The following is a 24,876-nucleotide window of genomic DNA, read 5'->3' as shown; positions in this document are numbered from 1 at the left end:
TAAACTTCTATTAAGTTGCCTCTCATCCTCCTCCGCTCCAAAGAGAAAAGACCTAGCTCCCTCAACCTTTCCTCAGAAGAGCTACCCTGCAAACCATGCAGCATCCTGGTAAATCTCCTTTGCACCCTTTCCAATGCTTCCACATCCTTCCTAGTGAGGTGACCAGAACTGCACACAATACTCCAAATGTGGTCTCACCAGGGTCATATATAGTTGCAGCATTGCCCCGCGGCTCTTAAACCCAAGCCCCCTGTTAATAAACGCTAACACACTATAAGCCTCCTTCACGGCTCTATCCACTTGAGTGACAACCTTCAGAGATCTGTGGACATGAACCCCAAGATCTCTCTGTTCCTCCACATTCCTCAGAACCCTGCCGTTGACCCTGTAATCCGCATTCAAATTTTTTCTACCAAAATGAATCACCTCGCACTTTTCAGGGTTAAACTTCATCTGCCATTTTTCGGCCCAGCTCTGCATCCTATCAATGTCTCTTTGCAGCCTACAACAGCCCTCCACCTCATCCACTACTCCACCAATCTTGGTGTCATCAGCAAATTTACTGACCCACCCTTCAGCCCCCTCCTCCAAGTCATTGATAAAAATCACAAATAGCAGAGGACCGAGCACTGATCCCTGTGGTACACCGCTGGTAACTGGTCTCCAGTCTGAAAATTTTCCATCCACCACCACCCCCTGTCTTCTATGTGATAGCCAGTTACTTATCCAATTGGCCAAATTTCCCTCTATCCCACACCTCCTTACTTTCTTCATGAGCCGACCATGGGGAACTTTATCAAACGCCTTACTAAAATCCATGTATACGACATCAACTGCTCTACCTTCATCTACACACTTAGTTACCTCCTCAAAGAATTCAATCAAATTTGTGAGGCAAGACCTACCCTTCACGAATCCGTGTTGACTATCCTGGATTAAACTGTATCTTTCCAAATGGTTATAAATCCTATCCTTCAGGACCTTTTCCATTATCTTCCCGACCACTGAAGTAAGACTAACTGGCCTATAATTACCAGGGTCATTCCTATTCCCTTTCTTGAACAGAGAAACAACATTCGCCACTCTCCAGTCCTCTGGCACTATCCCCGTGGACAGCGAGGACCCAAAGATCAAAGCTAAAGGCGCTGCAATCCCATCTCTTGCCTCCCAAAGAATCCTTGGGTATATCCCATCTGGCCCAGGGACTTGTCGACTCTCAGGTTTTTCAAAATTTCATATACATCCTTCCTCAGAACATCTACTTCCTCCAGCCTACCCGCCTGAATCACACACACATCCTCAAAAACATGGCCCCTCTCCTTTGTGAACACTGAAGAAAAGTATTCATTCAACGCCTCTCCTATTTCTTCTGACTCCATGCACAAGTTCCCACTACTGTCCTTGACAGGCCCTACCCTCACCCTGGTCATTCTTTTATTTCTCACAGAAGAGTAAAAAGCCTTGGGGTTTTCCTTGATCCGACCCGCCAAGGACTTCTCATGCCCCCTCCTAGCTCTCCTAAGCCCTTTTTTCAGCTCATTCCTTGCTTCCTTGTAACCCTCAAGCGACCCTACTGAATGAACCTTGTTTTCTCATCCTTACATACTCTTCCTTTTTCCTCTTGACAAGACATTCAACCTCTTTTGTGAACCATGGTTCCCTCACACGGCCATTTCCTCCCTGCCTGACAGGGACATGCCTATCAAGGATATGCAGTATTTGTTCCTTGAACAAGCTCCACTTTTCATTTGTGCCTTTCCCTGACAGTTTCTGTTCTCATCTTATGCTCCCTAATTTTTGCCTAATCGCATCATAATTACCCCTCCCCAAATAATAAACCTTGCCCTGCCGTATGGCCCTATCCCTCTCCATTGCAATAGTGAAAGCCACCTAATTGTGGTCACTATCTCCAAAGTGCTCTCCCACAAACAAATCTAACACTTGGCCCGGTTCATTACCCAGTACCAAATCCAATGTGGCCCCCACTCTTATCGGCCTATCCACATATTGTGTCAGGAAATCCTCCTGCACACACTGTACAAAAACTGCCCCATCCGAACTGTTCGACCTATAGGGGTTCCAATCAATATCTGGAAAGTTAAAGTCACCCATGACAACTACCCTGAGACCTCACCTATCCATAATCTGTTTTGCAATTTCTTCCTCCACATCTCTATTATTATTTGGGGGCCTATAGAAAACTCCTAACAATGTGGCCGCTCCTTTCCTATTTCTAACTTCGGCCCATATTACCTCAGTAGGCAGATCCCCTTCAAACTGCCTTTCTGCAGCTGTTAAACTATCCTTGATTAACAATGCTACTCCTCCACCTCTTTTAGCACCTTCCCTACTCTTACTGAAACATCTATACCCCGGAACTTCCAACAACCATTCCTGTCCCTGTTCTAACCATGTCTCCGTAATGGCCACAACTTCGTAGTCCCAAGTACCAATCCACGCTCCAAGTTCACCTACCTTATTCCGGATGCTCCTTGCATTGAAGTAGACACACTTCAACCCACCTTTCTGTCTGCCGGTACACTCCTGCGACCTGGATACCCTCCTCAGTACCTCACTACTCTCGACACTGGCTTCTGGACTACAGCTCGTTTTCCCAGCCCCCTGACAAATTAGTTTAACCCCCCCCGAGCAGCTGTAGCAAATTTCCCTCCCAGGATATTGGTGCCCCTCTGGTTCAGGTGCAAACCATCCTGTCTGTAAAGGTCCCACCTTCCCCAGAATGTGCTCCAATTATCTACGTTCCTGAAACCCTCCCTCACACCATCCCTGGAGCCACGCGTTTCTCTGCACTCTCTCCCTGTTCCTCACCTCACTAGCGTGTGGCACCGGCAACAAACCAGAGATGGCAACATGGTTTGTCCTGGCTCTCAGCTTCCAGCCTAGCTCCCTAAATTCCTGTTTTAAATCCCCGTCCCTTCTCCCCGAGACGTCACGGACCCTGGCACCCAGGAGGCAACATGCCATCCGCGAGTCTCTTTCGTTGCCACAGAACCGTCTATCTGTCCCTCTATCGAGTCCCCAATAACTATTGCTCTACTGCTCTCCCCCCTTCCCTTCTGAGCCACAGGGACGGACTCAGTGCTGGAGATCCGTTCACCGTGGCTTACCCCTGGTAGGTCGTCCCCCTCAACAGTATCCAAAATGGTATACTTGTTACTGAGGGGAACAACCAGAGGATCCCTGCACTGACTGCTTCCTCCCAGCCCCTCTCACCGTCACCCAAGTACCTTGATTGTTCGGAGTAACTACATCCCTGAAGCTACTATCTATGACCACCTCTGCCTCCCGAATGATCCAAAGTTCATCCAGCTCCAGTTCCCTAACCCGGTTTCTGAGAAGCTGGATATGGGTGCACTTCCCACAGGTGAAATCAGCAGGGACACTGACGGCGTCCCTCACCTCAAACATTCTGCTCTTCGGGGGGGGCGGTTTAAACTTGAACAATAACTACTCTAAAGTAGAGATTTCATTTTAACCCTGGATAACTGTTGCGTTGTATCAGGTGTTAAAGATCTGTGGAATTCGCTACCCCAGAGTGATGTGGATACAGGGACAGTGAGTAAATTTAAAGAGGAGTTAGATGCTGCTTCGGGCGTTTGGGTCTTTCTCAGGGTACAAATTAAATCAGGACAAGAGTGAATACTGTGTGGTGTCTCGGCCGGGGGTGGGGGCTGGAGCGGGGGAGCCGCCATTCCGTAGGGCAGGGACTCACTTTAGATACCTGGGGGTGCAGGTTGCTCGGGATTGGGGGGGGGGGGGGGTCCGTAGGTACAACATTTCTAGTTTGGTGGGGACGATGAAAGCTGATCTGGCAAGGTGGATGGTCTCCCTCTGTCACTGGCGGGTCGGGTACAGGCGGGTAAAATGAATGTGCTGCTGCGATTCCGGTTTATTTTCCAATGCCTACCGATTTTCCTGCCAAAGGCATTTTTTAGAGAGATTGAAGGGATGATTACCTCGTTCATATGGGGAGGGAAGGTGGCCAGAGTTAGAAAGGTGCTGATGCAGAGGGGAGAGCAGGCAGAGAGTTTGGATCTTCCGAACCTGATGTATTACTACTGGGCGGCGAATGTGGAGAAGGTGTGGAGCTGGGTCAGAGGGATTGACTCCCAATGGGTCAGAATGGAGGAGAGTTTGTGCAAAGGGTCGGGATTGAAGGTGCTAGCAACAGCGCCGCTCCCGACGGCCCCAGGGAGATACTCAGGGAGTCCGGTAGTAATAGCTTCGTTGAGAATTTGGAGGCAGTTTTGCCAGCAGTTCGGGTTGGGGATAGGGTCAGGGGAAATGCCGATTCAGGGGAATTACAGATTTGAGCCAGGGAAGTGGGACGGAAATTTTCGGAGATGGAGGAGACAGGAATTAGTACACGGAAAGATTTGTTTCTTGGGGGTCGGTTTGCAGGATTAAAGGAGCTGGGAGCAAAGTATGGGCTGGAGCAGGGGGAAATATTTAGATACATGCAGGTTCGAGACTTTGCCAGAAAGGAGGTACAGAGCTTCCCAGTGGAGCCGGCTTCCACATTGCTGGAGGAGGTGCTGGCGACAGGGGGACTGGAGAAGGGGGTCGTATTGGCAGTTTACTGTTTTACAGATTACAGTTTTTTATTTTGGAGCCGGAGAAGGCCGCTGGAAGGGATCAAGGCAAAGTGGGAGGAAGAGTTGGGAGAGGGTATGGAGGAGGGGTTCTGGTGTGAGGTGCTCCGGAGGGTGAACGCCTCCACCTCGTGTGCGAGGTTGGGGCTGATACAGCTGAAGGTGGTGTATAGAACACACCGTACAAGGGCGAAGGTGAGCCGGCTCTTTCAGGGGGTAGAAGATGTGTGTGAATGTTACAGGGGTTGGCGGGGGGGGGGGGGGGGGGGGGGGGTGCTAACCACGTTCATATGTTTTGGTCCTGTGCAAAGCTGGAGGATTATTGGAAGGAGGTTTTTAGGGTAATCTCTAAAGTGGTGCACGTGAAACTGGACCCGGGCCCTCGGGAGGCCATGTTCGGGGTGCCTGACCAGCCGGGGTTGAAAACGGGTGCAGAGGCAGATGTAGCCTTCGCATCGTTGATTGCCCGAAGGCGGATCCTGTTGGGATGGAGATCAACCTCTCCGCCCTGGCATGGCGGGGGGACCTGCTGGAATTCTTGACTCTTGAGAAGGTCACATTTGAACTGAGGGGAAGGATGGAGGGGTTCTACAATTCATGGGCATTATTCATTATGCACTTTCGAGAATTGGATAACATCGAACATTAGGGTGGGGGTGGGGGGGGGTTTGGGGGAGGGGAACTGTATATCTTAATGATGACTATGGGTGGTTCCTGATTCCTTTTTGTTATTTGTTTATGTTAACCTGTGGGCTTATGTGTGGGGGTTTGGTGGGAGGATTGGATTGTTATTGATATGGGGATTGACATTACACTCGTCACTGATTATTGTTTAAATTTGGGAGAAAATGTGAAAAAGGAGAATAAAAATTTTTTTTTTAAAAGAGGAGTTAGACAGATTTTTAATTGGTAATGGGTTGAAGGGTTATGGAGAACGGGCAGGACGGTGGAGTTGAGGTCAGGATGGGATCAGCCATGATCACACTGAGGGTGTTAGGCTCGGGAGGCTAAATTGCCGACTCCTGCTCCTAGGTCATGTGTTCCAGGGAGGAGATGCTGTGGCTGATTTCGCAATCCAGCTCTTGGCCTGTTACATTGTAGGTAGCCATGATAGAATGGCGGAGGAGACTCGATGGGCTGAATGGCCTAATTCTGCTCCTATATCTTAAGACTCCATCCCACCCTCTTGTGGTTTGAACAAAGGCAGGAAGGGACAAGGTGGACAACCAATCTGCCCACTAAAGATAAGTTGGTAATTTAAATATTAGAAGGATTGCATGCTTCATATTTATCCACTATTTCAAACTTAACACTGGTCGGCCAGGTTCCAAGGTCTTGAGGAAACCTGACAGCTAAGAACATAAGAACTAGGAGTAGACCATCTGGCCCCTTGACCCTGCTCTGCCATTCATGGCTGACCTTTTTGTGGACTCAGCTCCACTACCCGCCCGCTCACATAACCCTTAATTCCTTTAGTGTCCAAAAATCTAGCTATCTTTGCCTTAAAAACATTCAACGAGGCAGCCTCAACTGCTTCACTGGGCAGGGAATTCCACAGATTCACAACCCTTTGGATGAAGAAATTCCTCCTGGGCTAGTTTAGCACAGTGGGCTAAACAGCTGGCTTGCAATACAGAACAAGGCCAGCAGCGAGGGTTCAATTCCCGTACAGCCTCCCCGAACAGGCGCTGGAATGTGGTGACTAGGGGCTTTTCACAGTAACTTCATTGAAGCCTACTTGTGACAATAAGCGATTATTATTATCCTAAATCTGCTTCCCCTTATTTTGAGGCTATGCCCCCAGTGGTAGTTTCACCTGCTAGTGGAAACAACCTCCCTGCTTCTATCCTATCTATTCCCTTCATAATTTTATATATTTCTATAAGATCCCCCACTCATTCTTCTAAATTCCAATGAGTGTAGTCCAGTCTACTCAACCTCTCGTCGTAATCCAACCCCTTCAGCTCTGGGATTAACCTAGTGAATCTCCTCTGCACACCCTCCAGTGCCAGTACGTCCTTTCTCAAGTAAGGAGACCAAAACTGTACACAGTACTCCAGATGTGGCCTCACCAGCACCCTATACAGCTGCAACATAAACTCCCTGTTTTTAAACTCACGGCACGATGGCACAGTGGTTGGCACTGCTGCTTCACAGCTCCAATTCCGGCCTCGGGTGACTGTGTGGAGTTTGCACTTTCTCCCTATGTCTGCGTGGGTTTCCTCCGGGTGCTCTGGTTTCCACCCAGAGTCCAGCGAATTTTGGTAAATTACCACGAGCACATTTGCTATTTCCCCACCATCTCTTTTAGTACCCTGGGATGCATTCCATCAGGGCCAGGAGACTTGTCTACCTTTAGCCCCATTAGCTTTCCCAACACTATCTCAATAGTGATATTGATCGTTTCTATTTTTTTTAACGTATTTTATTCCTAACATATTCAAAAGTTCAAAAACATTCTCCACACCTCACAGTTCACAGTTTGTGCAAGTTTTTCCCCCTTTTCTTTTTTTCCCTTTTAAAAGGATTTTAGAGCACCCAACTTTTTTTTACCAAGTAAGGTAAATTTGTGCATTGTCGCCCACTCTCCCATCACCTGGACCCCCCAATATCTGAACCTGTCCCTGGCTACCCTAAATGGCAAAACGCCCAGATTGGCTCCATGACCCGCCACATTCACCGGGAACACCTCACTCTTTCTGACATTCAGCTTATAGCCTGAGAAGGCCCCGAACCTCTCTAATAAGTCCATTTCTCCCCATACTCTCCATTGGGTCCGACACGAACAGCAGCAGGTTGTCTGCGTACAGCGACACCTGGTGTTCCCTACTCCCCTTCACAATCCCCTGCCTCACTACTGAACCCCTAAGGACCATCGCCATGGGCTCTATCGTCAGCGCGAACAACAGCGGCGTCAGAGGACACCTCTGCCTCATTCCCCTGTGCAACCCGAAGCCCCGTGAGCTCATCACTTTTGTCCGTACACTCACCACCGCGGACATGGACTGCAGGCGCACCCACGCTACAAACTTCGGCCTAAACCCAAACCTTCCCCAAATCTCACGCATGTACCGCCACACCACCCGGTCGAAAGCCATCCCCACGTCCTCCGGTACCCGTCCTTTTGACGGGGTCACGATCACGTTTAATAACCGCTTGATGTTACTGGAAAGCTCCCTGCCCTTTACAAAACCCGTTTGGTCCTCTGCATGCACCCCCGGAACGCAGCAGTCCACCCCCCCCGCCCCTAACTTAGCCAACATTTTCACACCTGTGTTTAACAGTGATATGGGCCGATGTGACCCAGACTCCCAACGGGTCCTTCCCCTTCTTTGGGATTAGCGTGATGGACGCCTGGGTCAGTGTCCCCGGTAGCTCCCCCGTCTCCAGCGCCTCGCTAAACATCCCCAGTAAATGTGGTGCCCACTTCGTCGCAAACTCCTTATAGAACTCCACCGGGTAACCGTCCGGCCCTGGGGCCTTCCCCAACTTCATCCCTTTTATGCTTTCCATCACCTCTCTCAGCCCTAGTGGCTACTCCAGCCTGCCTCCTCCCCTCATCCAGCCTTGGGAATTCCAGCTCATTCAAAAACCGCCCCATATTCCCTTTCTCACCACCCGGATCGACCCTATATAACTTCTCGGAATTCTCCCTGAACACCTCATTAACCTACCCTGGCCGCCCCCCCCCTGCCCTGTCTGTACCCTCAGAATTCCCCTGGACGCAGCCTGCTTCCTTAGCTGATGGGCTAGCATATTGCTCGCCTTCTCTCTATATTCATACTGCACCCCCTCACTCTCTGTATCTGCCCCACTGCCTTCCCCGTCATCAGCTTGTCAAACTGCAGCTGTAACCTCTTGCTCTCTGCCAAACCCTCTTTGGTGGGGGCACTCGAAAATTCCTGTCCACCTTCACTATCTCGTCCAACAACTATCCATCCATACTCCTCTCTCTCCTCCTATTTCTGTGCTCCTTGAACGAGAAAACCTCCCGCCGAACCACCACCTTCAACGCCTCCCAAAATGTGGCCGCCGATTTCTCCCCATTCTGATTCAACTCCACATCATCCCTGATCACCGACCGAACCTTCTACAGAACTTCATGTCTGCCAAAACCTCAAATCTTTTTTTTTTTAAATTTAGAGTACCCAATCATTATTTTCTTTCCAATCAAAGGGTGATTTAGCGTGGCCAATCCATCTAACCTGCACATCTTTTGGGTTGTGGGGGCGAAACCCACGCAGACACGGGGAGAATGTGCAAACTCCACACGGACAGTGACCCAGGGCCGGGATTCAAACCCAGGTCCTCAGCACCGCAGTCCCAGTGCTAACCACTGCATCACCGTGCTGCCCTAAAACCCCAAATCTCACCTCCATCCCGGCCTCTGCTCCTGCCTCGAACTAAGCCTGTCCTCCAGCCAGTGCGGCGCATGGTCTGAGATCACGATTTCCGTGTACTCTGCCCCCAGACCCCCACCAACACCCTTCGGCTCACTACGAAAAAGTTTTTAAAAACTTCCATGGATCCACCATTCCCATCCTTTCCATACCCCCCCCCCCACCCCCCACCCCCAGCTCCTTCGCCATCCTCAACCTTCCCATTGACTGAGGGCTCGACCTGTCCACCCTTGGTTTCAGCATGTAATTAAAATCACTCCCGCTAATCAAGCGATGCATGTCCGGGTCCGGAATCGTTCCCAGAAACCCCTTCACAAACCCCACATCAAACCAATTTTGTGCATGAACGTTCACTAGCACCACCGCCATCCCCTCCAACACCCCGCTCACTATCACGCACACCCCACCCGGGTCCTGCATCCCTTGGCACCGACAAACCCGTCCTTTGCTCAGCAGGATGGCACCCACCCCCCCCACGACGTTGAATCAAATCCCGAGTGGAATACCTAACCCACCCATCCCTTTCTCAACCTGACCTGACCCTTCACCTGGAGGTGGGTTCAGTACACTCCATGTCACGAATCTCGCGCTTCCACGCCCTCTACTCTGCCATCCTCGCCTTCCAGTTCCACCTGTTTTAACTTCTCCCTGAACCAGGCCCATCCAAGATGGCCCCCTTCTCCACCCATGGCCCCACTCATTCTCTGCCACGTCGCACATCTCCCCCCCCCCCCCCTTACCTCCTCCCCTAACCCCTCCTGAACCCCCACTTGGCCATCCCCCGCAGCCACCTCCCCCCACCTCACTTCCGTGCACCAGCATTACCTGCCAAAGTGACAGCTCCTGCCTGAAGGCCGCTCCACCCCTAACCCCCCACCCTTCCCTCCTTGGTCTGTGCAAACGGCTCCCGTGGACCCCACCCTCCCCCACAAAAACAAAGACAGATCCAAAGCCACAGGTCACCTCCTCCGAACTGCGGAAGGGAGGGGGGCAGGGAGGCAGGTGCCTCCCTTATAAACTTGTTACCCTTTAGCAAACACAATGGCAAAATCACCCAGTCCGAGAAAAAGCCCCCCCCACCCTCCAGTCCCCTCATTACCTGCATCTTCCGATCTCTGTTGTTCCTGCTCCCCCTTCTCCCATTAACGTTCAGATCTCCCTCCAGTTTATGGTCTCTGATGGCCTCCTCTGGGGTTTGAAAATATTACTCCCGACCTTAAAAAGTCACTCACTGTTTCGCCGGGTACAGTATCCCAAACCGGATCTGTCTTCGATATAGAACCGCTTTGGCCTCGTTTAACCCAGCAAGCCATTTTGGCAGCTCCATTCCAATGTCCGGATAGATCCTGACCCTGTTCCCCACCCATTACCAATTCCACTTCTCCCACCGCAGGATCCTTTCCTCCTCCACAAACTTATGGAGCCTCACAATCCCCGTCCGTGGCGGCACCCCCGCTCTCGGCTTCTGCTTTAGGGACCTGAGCGTGCTATCCACCTCGGGGGCCTTGTCCCGCACCCTTTCTGCCACTAGACCCGCCAGCATCCTCGAGACATATCTCGTGGCACTCGTGCCTTCTGCACCTCCCCTTCCAATTCCACCTCCTTTAGTTTCACCCTGAACCAAAGCAAGCCAACGATACGCAGGTTCTGCCTTCTGGACCTGGTCTCCTGCTCCTCTACCTTTGCCCTTAGCAACTTGCAAAAGTTTCCCAGGAGCCCCACCTCGAAGATCACCACACAATCACTGTGATCCGAATTCACCTTCTCCATCTCTCAGATCCGCGCGTCTGTGCCTCCAGGCACTTCCTGACTCTTTCCAAGGATCCATTGTTGCCTGGTATGGAGGGTGCTAGCTATGAAGAAAGGTTGAGTAGATTAGGATGGTTTTCGTTGGAAAGGCGGAGGTTGAGGGGGGACCTGATTGAGGTCTACAAAATTATGAGAGGTATGGACAGGGTGGATAGCAACAAGCTTTTTCCAAGAGTGGGGGTGTCAATTTAAAGGGGTCATGATTTCAAGGTGAGAGGGGGAAAGTTTAAGGGAGATATGCGTGGAAAGTTTTTTACGCAGAGGGTGGTGGGTGCCTGGAACGCTTTGCCAGCGGAGGTGGTAGAGGCGGGCATGGTAGCATCATTTAAGATGCATCTAGAAAATATATGAACGGGCGGGGAACAGAGGGAAGTAGATCCTTGGAAAATAGGCGACAGGTTCAGATAAAGGATCTGGCTCGGCGCAGGCTGGGAGGGCTGAAGGGCCTGTTCCTGTGCTGTAATTTTCTTTGTTCTTTGTATTTTAGGGGAGCTACCGCTTCCTCGATGGCCTTCAACCGATAATCATGCATCTCCTTTCGCTGCTGGAGGAACTCCTCTCTAATAAACGGCATCAACTGCTCCATTTGGGATTTTCCAATTTGCAACGCCCCCCCCCCCCCCAACCACCACAGTCCTCCTCCAGATCCTTGGCCAGATCTTTAACCTTTTTCTTCTGGGTCAGATAACCAGCAGCCATGCCACTCCCGGGGGACGGGGGGACAGGGGGGGGGCTTCTCCTCCACATCTTCAGCTACACTTTCCTGTCGCAATTCCCTCGCTTTTGGGTAAAAATAGCTCAAGCCAACACCTTTGAGCTGGAACTGCCCTGTGTGTGACCACTCACTCCATGGCTGCCAGCAGAAGCCGATAATGATCGTACCCAGGTCCTCACCTGCCTTGGCCTCAATTATTGGCATGTTATTGGTGTCTTCCACTGTGAAGACCGACATAAAATACCTGTTCAATGCCTCGGCCATTTCTTCATTTCCCATTATTAAATCCCCCTTCTCATCCTCTAAAGGGCCAATGTTGACCTTAGCCACCCTTTCGCAATTTATATATTTTTGGTAACTTTTCCTATCTGTTTTTATTTTCTGAGCTACTTTAGTTTCATAATCTGTCTTACTTTTTTAATAGCTTTTTTCGTGGCTTTCTGTTGACTTTTAAAGAGTTCCCAATCCTGTAGTTTCCCACTAATATTTGCCACTTTGTATGCATTTTCTTTCAATTTATTTCCTTAGATATCCATGGTGAATTATCCTTTTTCCTACAGTCCTTCCTTTTCACTGGTATATAAATTTGCTGAGTACTGTGAAAAATCACTTTGGAAGTCCTCCACTGTTCCTCAAATGTCCCACCATAAAGTCTTTGCTCCCAGTCTACCTTCACCAACTCCTCCCTCCTCCCATTGTAGTTTCTTTTGTTTAAGCACAAGACACTGGTATTGGATTTTACCTTCTCACACTCCATCTGTATTTTAATTTCAAACATACTGTGATCGCTCCTTCCGAGAGGATCCCTAACTATGAAATCATTCATTATTCCTGCCTCATTACACAGGACCAGATCTAGGATAGCTTGCCCCCTCTTAGGTTCCATTACATACTGTTTGAGGAAACTATCGCGGATACATTCTATGAACTCCTCCTCGAGGCTGCCTGGTTTGACCAATCGACATGTAGATTAAAATCCCCCATGATAATTGCCGTACCATTTTTACATGCATCAGTTATTTCTTTGTTTATTGCCCGCCCCATCACGATATTATTACAGACTACACCTATCAGTGACCTTTCCTGCTTACTATTTTTAATTTTCACCGAAAAGAATTCAACCTTTTTCTCCATAGAACTTATATCATCTCTCACTAGCACCCTAATGTCATCCTTAAATATCAGAGCTACACCACCTCCCTGACCTTCCTGTCTGTCCTTCCGAAGTCTGATACCCATAGATATTTAACTCCCAGTGGTGACCACCCTGAAACCATGTCTCTGTAATGGCCACTAAATCATACTCATTTGTGATGATTTGTGCCGTCAACACATTTACCTTGTTTTGAATGCTACGAGCATCCAGGTAAAGTGTCCTAATGCGAGTCTTGATAGCTTATTTTTGAATTCTAACATCTCCTGATTTCTTCTTCCCTTTAACTTTTTTCATAATTTTCCCTGTAGGTGAACCCACGTCCCCACGTGCTAACCTGCTGCTTCGCTTTCCATTAACCTTTATACTTCCCGTAGTTTTACCTTTCCGTTTCCCCCCACTTGCTGTTTTAAAGTCCTTATGACCACCCTATTTACCCTTTCCGCTAGAACACTGGTCCCAGATCAGTTCAGGTGGAGACTGTCCTAACGGTACAGATTCCTCCTGCTCTAATACTGATGCCAGTGCCCCATGAAATGGAACCCCTCCTTCCCGCACCACTCCTTTAGCCACGTGTTTACTTCCCTAATTTTCTCATCCCTATGCTAATTCGCATATGGCTCCGGTAGTTAACCAGAGATTATAACCCTTGAGGACCTGTTCATTAATTTAGCACCTAATGCCTGATAATCCTCCAACGGATCCTCTTTTCTAGTCTTGCCTATGTTTTTGTCCCAACGTCGACCACAACAACTCGATCCTCCCATTCCAATATTCTTTCAAGCCAGTCAGAGATGTCCCTCACCCGGGCACCGGGCAGGCTCATACTATGTGTGACTCTCGATCTATTTACAAAGGATGCTATCAATCTCCTTAATTAAAGGGGAAGCGTAGGCTGTTAAATCCAGGAGGTAAATTGATCTCTACTTATCTGCTGGATCCAGTCTACCTGTCTTACCAACCGCACCATGATCGTTCACTCCCCCTAATGCCTCTGACCACCACCAGCCTCAATATCACAGGCCACCAATCACCACCCCCTCCATCTGTAGGCTTAAACCTTCTCCCCTTGCACACTAGGATAAGGGATTGTACACCCATGGGATCGTACTACCTCCCTCCCACATCCCCTCTCCCAATGTCCGCAGAATCAGGGCTGGGAGTTAATGGGCCCTGGGACCTCTTCTAGAGTGTTCCCCATTCCACTGAAAACTCCATAGTGTGCGAGGGAAAACTCAACCTTCTCTCTTTTCTATGTGCGAATGGCATTTTCCCTCCACTGAGACTCCTTGTGTGAACCGAGACAGTGAGGGTTGGCAGAACAGGAAATTCAGGAGAAACCTCCTCACCCAGGGAGTGATGAGATTGTGGAACTCACTTCCACATGGGGTGAAAAGCAAAGATGCACTCAGAGGGAAGCTAGTATACGTGGGGGAAAGCTATAGAAGATTATGTTTATAGGATTGTAGTGATATCATAGTTGTGTTAATTCACCAACTGACCAGTAGGAGTCTCATTAGTATATAAGTGAATGTGAGTTAGGTGACCTTAGACTGACTAGGGATCTGGGAGTGAGGTTGCTTGTGCATGTTCATACTGTTATTCATCTGTTGTTTTGTATATATTTGACCCACAGTTAATGTTAATAAATTGTTTCTAGCTTTAGCTACAAGTGTTCTTGTAATATAAATCAGCCCATCCGACAAGAACATTACATGGTACCTGGATTGGATGGTATTAAACACTGAGAAAAAAGTATCACATCATCGGTGAAGCCTGCCACGAGGTCCACAGAGATTGAAGATTTTGCAGACTGCACGAATGAACTACATGGAGTGGTTGAAGCCACCAATGAGTCTCAGATTTCATGGTAATGTGGACAGCAACTGGCATGTGTTTAAACAACAATTTAATTTGTTTTTTACTGCAGTAAATTTCAGAGATCAGTCAGATTTGCGTAAGGTAGCGATGCTCCTAACAGCGTCAGGGCCTGAAGCAATTGTCTTTAATACATTTAAATTTGCAAGCGATGAAGATAGTAAAAATTTTGACGAAGTCATTCAAAGATTTGATGAACATTGCACCCCAAGAAAGAATGAAATTTATGAACGCTGTGTTCAGATCATGTTTACAGAAGTCAGAAGAGTCCATGGATCATTTCATTACTGATGTAAAGTTAAAAGCTAAAACCTGTAATCATTCTGTGGTGGAATCTTCCATGACTCGGGACCAGATTGTGTTTGGTGTGAATGAAAATAAGCTGAGGGAACGGTTGCTGGGGAATCGGAGCTGTCTTTTGGACAAACAGTTAAGATTTGTCAGGCTCACGCGCTAGCAGCACAGCATTCTGAAATGTTTCTCAGTAATGGCGGCGTCTCCTTGGAGGAAAGCACTTTTTCCAAAAAGGTGGGAAACTTCCAAAAAATGGCCGAAAGTTCCTGCAGCTCCTCGCCCACCAACAAACAGGTTAAAGATCATGATGAAGTATCTCTGTGTAAAAGATGTGGTCAAAGGCACAAATTAAGGCAGTGTCCAGCGTTTGATAAGTTTTGTTCCAGATGCAAAGGGAAAAAATTGCTCAGAATTGTTACTCTAAGCTCAACCCCAGATCAATCAGCACAGTGGAAGACACATGAAACCTCATTGTTTGTTGGAGTAATAACAGAGAAGAATAGTTTTTGGAGACATTAAAAAATTCTCCAGCACCTAAAAAAATGCAAACTGATACTCCATTTAAAATAAATGCAGTTGATGAGGACAAATGACTGCTACCACTTGAAGTGAACGGTACATTGGTCCAATTAAAATTTGACACTGGCCAAAGCCAATATAATCAACATGACTGATTTAGAAAATCCAAACATTCAGCCGATTAGAAGAATACAATTTAAAGAGGGTGCATTACCTAAAGCACCGATACAAATTATTAGTAGTGAAATTGTTGAAGATGTAGATCTGCAATTCAGTCTCATTTCTACCCTACCACCCATATCAGGTACGAAACCACTAGTAATCAAGAAGATAGAAGAACCTACTAATGGAGTCAAATCCATGGTATGTGTGAAACACAAAAATGGTGCTGCTCGTATAGGCATGGATCCCAGAGATCTTCATGAAGAAAGTGTACACATTGTAAAACAATCATTACAGAAAGCAATGGACAACCAATCTGATCCATATCTCGTGAAATCATGTTACAAAGCGTTCCCATTTCACAAGGTAGATCGCCAGCAGAGTGACTCATGAATAGAAGGTTGCGCAGCACATTTCCATACTTGGAAAAGGAGGAGAACGCAGTGGTACTGCAGCAAATGCAAAAAACATTAAAGCAAAACAAAAGCAGTTCTATGATAGAGTGTCTAGAATTACACCACCTCTGAGGAGCGATGACATTGTGAGAGTAGAAGATTCAGACAATTGGTCAAGAAAAGACATTGTGTACTTGAAGAAGCACCTCGTTCCTACAATGTACAGACAGAGGAAGGGTCGACTTCAAGAAGAAATCATTGCACGCTCTTGAAAACCAGAGAAGACTTTCACAACAACGTGATGGATGACGAATCAACATCAGCTGCAGTGTCAGATAGTTCAGCAGTTCCTGAGCATGTGAATGTCATGGAGAACATTGAATCTACAAGTGCTGAGAAGCAAGGTCAAACTTTGAGAAGATCAACCGTAGTCAGAAGAAAACCTGATCGACTCAATATGTAGATTTGGACTATTTGTACATACTATGCTTGCTGTTCTTGTGTGTATATATATAATATTTATTTATTAAACCAGTTTTTAAAATAAAAATAAAAAATTAATACTGTTAGACTCACAGGCTAATGATATCATATGTAAATATACTGATGATAATGTATTTCTTCAAAGGAAAGGGGATGATATCATGGTTGTGTTGTAATTCACCGACTGAACAGTAGGAGTCTCATTAGTATATAAGTGAATGTTACAGTCAGGTGAAATCAGACTGACCAGGGAGCTGGGAGAGAGGTTGATTGTGCATATTCATACTATTATTTATCTGTTGTTTTGTATAAATTTGACCCACAGTTAATGTTAATAAATTGTTTCTAGCTTTAGCTACAAGTGTTCTTGTAATATAAATCAGGTCATCCGACAAGAACATTGCAAGGATGAGATGAAGTAAGGTGATTGGAGGCTCATGTGAAGCATGAAAGCTCAGCAAGGATCAGTTGGGGCCTGTTTATGTGCGGTAATTCCAGGGCAGGACTCAGAATGAGCCCAGTCCTGATACACATCACCAGACATAAATCAGTACCTGTCCTGAACTGGAAATTCAGAAGCCAATGGTAGCATTGCTACAGATTCTCAAGACATCAGCCCCTTTCTAAAGTGGATTCAAGCCTTGGTAACTGAATTGAAAAGTGAAGGTTTTAGGATGTGAATACCTAACTTTTTTGTTATTAATATTAATATTATTGTAAGCACACATGCCAATGGAATTCTGTAATTGTAACTTTAGGGGCTACGGTAGCACCGTGGTTAGCACTGTTGCTTCAGAGCACCAGGATCCCAGGTTCGATTCCTGACTTGGGTCACTGTCTGTGTGGAGTCTGCACGTTCCCCCTGTGTCTGCGTGGGCTTCCTCCGGGTGCTCCGGTCTCACCCCCACAATCCCAAAAGATGTGCAGGGTGGGTGGATTAGCCAGGCTAAATTGCCCCTTAATTGGAAATAAGAATTGGGTACCCTAAATTATTGGAAAATTAAAAAAAATAGATATTTTTATGATAATTTCTTTAATCTACTGCTCTCATCTCCGCGTCTGTTCATTTTAAGCGTTCACATTTTTAAAAATGCATTTGAGAAATAGTATATTTATGAATAAAGAACTAATTCTGCTTGTGCGCGTCTCTTCACTAATCGCCTTTGTAATGCCATCTCAGGTTGTACGGAGTGTTGCAATGTGCTGTTACATTTTCTGTTGGAAATGCTACTCAACACTTATTTAATGGAATATTTAATGGATTTGATGGACTTATTTAATGGATTGAGGTTCTGAAATCAGTTTAACCTTGAGGATTTGTCCAAAGAACTATTATTATAAAAACTATAATTGTTCCAACTTTATTCCTGTTTTGTTATGCTCTTGTCGTAGCATAAACTGCTTCCTTGATGTGCACTCTGACAAAGGAAGGTTCACACTTGGAGATAGCTTTAACACGTTTATTAAACTATTAACAATTCTCCTACTTGGATTCGACGCTACTGTTAATCCTTCTATAGATACTCAGACTGATGAACCAGTCTGCTACAATCCACGTGGTGGGAATGATGCTCAATCAACGCTGTGTCTGTGCTCACTGAGAGTCTCCACTGGAAAGAGGAGGATCATGTGTGCAGTGTCCTTATATATGGGTTGGTGTAATGCCCTCCTGTGGTAGTGTCACCTCTATGTGTATCGTGACTGCCCATTGGTCGTATCCTATCTTACTGCCCTATTGGTTGACTGTCTGTGTGTCATGTCTCTGGTGTTCCCTCTAGTGTCTAGCTAGGTGTAGTGTATGTACATTAACCCTGTGTGTACTTACAGTGATGTATATCACCACAATTCCCTCCCTTTCTGATGTATGTACTCTTACAGTGGATACCAACAACCACTTGACACCTTGCCCAAGTGCCCATTGTTTTAAAATGTTTTTTCCAATTAAGGGGCAATTTAGCGTGGCCAATCCACTTACCCTGCCCAACTTTGGGTTTTGGGGGTGAGACCCACGCAGACACGGGGAGAATGTGCAAACTCCACACGGAAATGACCCGGGGCTGGGATCAAACCCGGGTCCTCGGCGCCGTGAGGCAGCAATGCTACCTACTGCTCCACTGCTGGCAGCTGCTGGTAAAATCCTAGTCTCTGCCCTTGGGGAGAGGAAAGGTTATATACCTTGTTTATTTTGGAATGTTAAAAGCCACACTAGTGCAGAATCTGAACCAGAAAAAAGGCAAAATATGCTGGAGAGTGATCAGTGCCAACAAGTTTCATTTAGGATATCTTTTTTTGGAGTGATGGGTCACATGGTACCTCACAAAAGAATACCCAATGAGAGTTATAGAGAATCACTAAATGTGAAAGGGGCACCTTTTGAAGGTGCCAATATTATATTACTATTTCTTTTTTAAAATAAATTTAGAGTACCCAATTCATTTTTTCCAATTAAGGGGCAATTTTAGAATGGTCAATCCACCTACCGTGCACACTTTTGAGTTGTGGGGGTGAAACAAGGAGAATGTGCAAAGTCCACACGGATAGTGACCCAGAGCCGGGATCGAACCTGGGACCTCGCGCCGTGAGGCAGCAGCACTAACCACTGCGCCACCGTGCTGCCCTTATATTACTATTTCTTTTTTTTTTAATAACCATTTCTTTGAGGTATTTTTGGTATTGCAACAACAAAATAAACAATGTACATGAAACTATAAACATAGTGCAAAAGCCGTCTCCCTTCCGTACAGGTCCCACCTTTATTAACCCCCTACTCTAAGCTAAACTAACCCCACCCCCCTTCTGCTGACGATTAATTTTCCGCGAAGAAGTCGACGAACGGTTGCCACCTCCGGGTGAACCCTAACAGTGACCCTCTCAAGGCGAACTTGATTTTCTCCAAACAGAGAAAGCTAGCCATGTCCGATAGCCAGGTCTCCGACTTTGGGGGCTTGTGAGTCCCTCCAAGCTAATAGTATTCATCTCCGGGCTACCAGGGAAGCGAAGGCTAGAACGTCTGCCTCTTTCTCCTCCTGGATTCCCGGGTCTTGCGACACCCCAAAAATCGCCATCTCTGGACTCAGCGCCACCCTTGTTTTTAACACCGTGGACATGACGTCCGCAAACCCCTGCCAAAATCCCCAAAGCTTCGGACATGTCCAGAACATGTGGATATGGTTCGTTGGTCCTCCCGCACATTTTGCACATTGACTCTGCTCAACGTGTCTGCCCATAGACCATCCTCTATCTCTCCTCCCAGCTCCTCCTCCCACTTGCTCTTCAGCTCCTCGGTCTGCGTCACTTCTGACCCCATAAGTTCCTTGTAAATGTCAGAGACGCTCCCTTCTCCTACGCACCCTCTGGAAACTACCCTGTCCTTAATCCCCCTTAGCGGTAAGAGTGGGAAGGTTGACACCTGTTTATGTAGGAAGTCCCGCACCTGCAGATACCTGAATTTGTTTCCCCTCGCCAACCCAAACTTCGCCTCCACGCCCTCAAACACGGAAAGCTCCCCTCTATAAACATATCCCCCATCCTCTCAATCCCTGTTATCCGCCATATCCGGAACCCCCCATCCATACTTCCAGGGGCAAACTGGTGATTATTACAGATTGGTGACCAGACCGATGCTCCCTTTGCTCCTACATGTCTCCTCCATTGCCCCCAGACTCTCAGGGCTGCCACCACCACGGGGCTGGTGGAGTACCGTGCCGGCGGGAACGGCAGAGGCGCAGTTACCAACGCTCCCAGACTGGTGCCCTTGCATGAAGCCACCTCCATATGCTCCCATGCCGACCCCTCCCCCACCACCCACTTCCTGATCATGGCGAGATTCGCCGCCCAGGAATAGTTACTAACATTTGGCAGCGCCAGCCTGACCTCTCCCCGACTCCGCTCAAGCATTACCTTCCTTACTCGCGGGGTCTTGCCCGCCGAAACGAAGACAGTGATCACTTTGTTGACCCGTTTAAAAAAGGACCGCGGAATAAAGATGGGGAGACACTGAAATACAAACAGGAATCTCGGGAGGACCGTCATCTTCACCGTCTGCAGCCTCCCAGCCAGTGACAACGGAAGCACGTCCCATCTCCAATAATCGGGCCAGATTTAATTTTTGCAGCCGGTCCCATTTGAATGCCTAGGTACCTAAAGCTTCCCCCTACTAATCTAAACGGCAGCTCCCCCAATCCCCTCTCCTGTCCCCTCGCCTGGACCGCAAACATCTCACTTTTCCCCATATTTAGCTTATACCCCGAAAACCGGCCAAATTCCCCCAGAATCCTCATGATTTCTTCCATCCCCTCTATTGGGACCGATAGATACAGAAGCAGGTCGTCTGCATAGAGCGAGACTCTGTGCTCCACGCCCCCCCCCCCCCTTGAGGCTCTCAGAGCAATTGCCAACGCTCCATAGCTTGCGCGAACAACAGTGGGGAGAAGGGGCATCCCTGTCTCATACCCCGATGCAGTCTAAAATAGTCCGATGTTGTCCTATTCGTCCATACGCTTCCCACAGGAGCCTGATACAGCAACCTGACCCAGTCAATAAAACCCTGCCCAAATCCGAACCGTCCCAGTATCTCCCACAGATAATCCCATTCTCCCCGATCAAAAGCCTTTTCTGCATCCTTTGCGATCACTACCTCCACCTCCCTACCTTCCGGGGGCATTATGATCACATTTAACAACCTTCTTACATTGGCCACCAACTGCCTACCCTTAACAAACCCCGTCTGGTCCTCCCCAATAACGTCCGGAACACAATCCTCAATCCTGGAGGACAAAATTTTGGCCAGCAATTTAGCATCCACATTCAACAGGGATATTGGCCTGTAGAACCCACACAGCTCCGGGTTCTTGTCCCGCTTCCGAATCAGCGAAATCGTGGCCTGTGACATCGTCGGGGGCAGCACCCCTATTTTCCTTGCCTCATTGAACATCCTCATCAACACCAGCCCCAATATCCCAGAGAACGTTTTATAAAACTCCACTGGGTACCCGTCCGGCCACGGGGCTTTACCCGACTGCATGGCCTTCAGACCCTCCATTATCTCTTCCAACCCGATCGGGGACGCCAGCCCTTCCTACCAGCTCCCCGTCCACCTTTGGGAAATTCAGCCCCCCCCAAGAAGTGCCTCATCCCCTCCGGCCCCGTAGGGGGTTCCGACCTATATAGCATACTGTAGAAATCCCTAATCGTCTTATTCACCCCTGCTGAATCTCCAACCAGGTTCCCATCTCCGTCATTTACTTTCCCTATCTCCCTGGCTGCCTCCCTCTTTCTAAGCTGCTGTGCAAGCATTCTGCTGCCCTTCTCTCCATGCTCATAGATCGCCTCCTTCGCCTTTCTCAGCTGCTCCACCGCCCACCCTGTGGTTAAGCCGAACTCCGCCTGTAGCCTCCGCCGTTCCCTTAAAAGCCTGCCTCTGGGGTCTCCGCATACCTTCTATTGATCTGTAGTATCTCCTTTGCCAGTCGGTCCGTCTCTGCCCTATCCACCTTCTCCCTATGGGCCCGTATCGAGATCAGCTCCCCTCTGACCACCGCCTTCAGTGCTTCCCAGACCACCGCTGCTGAAATTTCCCACGTGTCGTTGACCTGCAGGTAGTTCTGAATACATTTCCTCAGCCGCTCGCACACCCCTTTGTCAGCCAAAAGTCCTACAACTAACCTCCAGTGCGGGTGCTGGTTATTGTCTTTACTAACCTGCAGGTCAACCCAGTGCGGAGCATGGTCTGAGATTGTGATCGCCGAGTACCCGTGTCCACCACCCCAGCCAGTAAAGCCCTGCTCAAAATAAAGAAATCAATCCGGGAGTACACTTTATGCACGTGTGAGTAGAAGGAGAACTCCTTCACCCTCGGCTGCTCAAATTTCCATGGATCCACCCCCCCCATCTGCTCCATGAACCCTTTTAGTTCCTTTGCCATTGCTGGCACCCTGCCCATTTGCGAGCTTGACCGGTCCAAGCCAGGGTCAATAACTGCGTTGAAGTCCCCTCCCATGACCAACCTGTGCGAGTCCAGGTCCGGTATCTTCCCCAGCATCCTCTTTATAAACTCCACATCATCCCAATTTGGCACATACACATTTACTAATACCATCTGCACCCCCTCCAGTTTCCCACTGACCATAATGTACCGACCTCCCACATCCGAAACTATTCTACCCGCCTCAAACACCACCCGCTTATTGATCTGGATCGCGACCCCTCTAGTCTTTGAGTCTAGTCCCGAGTGAAAGATCTGACTGACCCAGCCTTTCCTCAATCTAATCTGGTCAGTTACTCTAAGGTGCATCTCCTGCAACATTACCACATCCGCCTTCAGTCCCCTAAGATGTGCGAACACACGTGCCCTCTTGACCGGCCCATTTAACCCTCGAACATTCCAGGTGATCAGCCTAGTTAGGGGGCTCATTGCCACCCCCCTTCGCCGATCAGCCACCCCCTTTTTTGGGCACGCCTCCAGCCCATGCTCTGCGCCTCCCCTGGTCCACCCCCAGGCAGTCTCCGCCCCCAACCTCCTCTCTGTCCCTTAGCCCAAGTCCCTCCCTCATCAGCAGAACATTTACCCCCTCTCGCCCCCCTAGTAACAACACTCTGTAACCCAACCCCTTTAATAAACCAAACATATGCACAGCCCCCACTGTGCTTCCGTGAGCTAGCCCGCCCAGCTAGCTTGGTGGCCCCCATCCCTGGCACCGGATAGTCTCCCACCTATTGTTCCCCCCCCATACAAACATACTCCAACATCAAACAATCCCCACACAATTGCCCAACAGAAAAACACCAAGATCTACACAAGTGCACCTCCATCCCCCAACTGTGCAAATTAAAACCTTAACTCACTCAGCTCTACCGCTGGTCCAAAATCAATGCAAAAGGCATTGCAAACAGCTTCCACAAAACAAAAAACAAGAAACTTTTTTGTAAAAAGAACAGAAAAAAAAAGTTAATTCATCGTTACTCAATAAAGTATTTGCTCTAATTGGAAGACTCCAAGTTTTAATCAACATCGAGTTAAGGATCATTCTGGAAGAAGCAGGTGAGTAACTTATATTGCACAAAGCAATACAACATTACTGAAGTGGTAAATAACTTATTCACACCAAAGAGTTGAGTCAAGTCAATTTATTGGCAAAAGCTTTTGGGAGAAAGCCAGGCAGTCCGCAGTGCTCGTGGTCACCTTCTCAATTGTACAATGGCGGTTAGCCTCTTTTATACATGTACACACTTGGTTTGTTCCTCATTAGCTTGGGGGGTTACATACACGACCAATTACGCCCCCCTAGCAACAATTTGCTTCCAATCACATTCCTCTGAGACCATCCGTTAACTAACGTCCACAACTCCTTGTCCACAATTACAAGGATAACAGGTGTCTCAATAGTTAACGGTCAGTTTGTCAGAAACAGAATGACTCAGCAATTAATCGGAACATTGCAGTAGGTCAGTTAAAGAATGACTCGGCAGTAACTGTACGTAACAGGTCATTGCAGAGTTAGATTGCCGTGGTGAGTAAGCTAGTATAGAATGACTCAGCAGTCCACACTATTGCAGGCATAAGCTAATAATTAAACATAATAAAATAGAGAGATTCTTAATGAATAAATGAATAACCTCTAATGTAAGTTTCCCTTAACAATTAATATCAGAAATAGTAATTTCCTCTCATTCTCTTTCAGGTGGTTTTGACGGTATCACACCAATATTTCCTGGCCTATTAAAAAACAAACATAAACTTGTACAATTTGGATCCAGATCACCATCTCTGTCACTATTATGCACATGCTTGTGTCTCTCGTAAGACCCTTTTTATGACACTGAATCCGTCTCTTTTTATGAGAAATACCTTCCCGCTGACTCTGTCCTGATGTGAGAGATAAGTTGCTTTCATAATGGGCTTATTGTGCATGGACCTTGAAAGTTGAGAGAACACTGCACAGCCCACCCTTTGTGTCAGACACTCATTCCAGGCCACCGTACCGCTGTCTTTATCTTTCCAATTGGCTTTAGCAGATTCCGTACTACTCTAAGCAGAGAGTGTGTACAAGGCTCCCGAGGAGGTGGGAGCCATTCAGACAAGCTAGAAAAGAGACTCAGGCAGTGTGGGAAATCACCATGTTAGAGATACATGTTCTGTCTCACTGATACACACATGGACTCCTCAACAATTGCTCACTTCTTCACACTGAACCTTGTCCTCGTGCAAACTCCTTCATTCTGTGTCTGAGTTTCACTGTCCAGAGCTTTGGACCCCAGCGGAGGCTCATTGTCATGCAGAATTGGGGAGGGGCCGGAGATGGTCTTCCGATGGGGTACGCATTCTCTGACTAAGGAGGGTGTACGCTGTTTGGGGGAGGGTACACGCTGAGGGAAAGTACACACATTGTCTGGGGGAGGGTGTACACCCTCTGAGGAAGGGTATACACTGAGGGAGGAGACATACTCTGACTGAGGA

The 24,876-nt window shown here is 47.9% G+C and overlaps 1 long non-coding RNA gene across 1 annotated transcript; it reads left to right on the top strand.

Annotated features, from left to right (window-relative positions):
• Window positions 1–11,685: 11,685 nt before the first annotated feature.
• LOC140398558 (uncharacterized) lies at window positions 11,686–17,785 on the top strand. Its single transcript, XR_011937509.1, has 2 exons — window positions 11,686–14,560; window positions 15,686–17,785. It is a non-coding gene; the product is annotated as an uncharacterized lncRNA (long non-coding RNA).
• Window positions 17,786–24,876: the final 7,091 nt, after the last annotated feature.

Source organism: Scyliorhinus torazame, chromosome 21 (assembly GCF_047496885.1).
Source record: "Scyliorhinus torazame isolate Kashiwa2021f chromosome 21, sScyTor2.1, whole genome shotgun sequence".
Taxonomy (NCBI): domain Eukaryota; kingdom Metazoa; phylum Chordata; class Chondrichthyes; order Carcharhiniformes; family Scyliorhinidae; genus Scyliorhinus; species Scyliorhinus torazame.
Note: the sequence above shows the minus strand (reverse complement) of the source record. Positions and strands in the feature narration are given on the sequence as shown.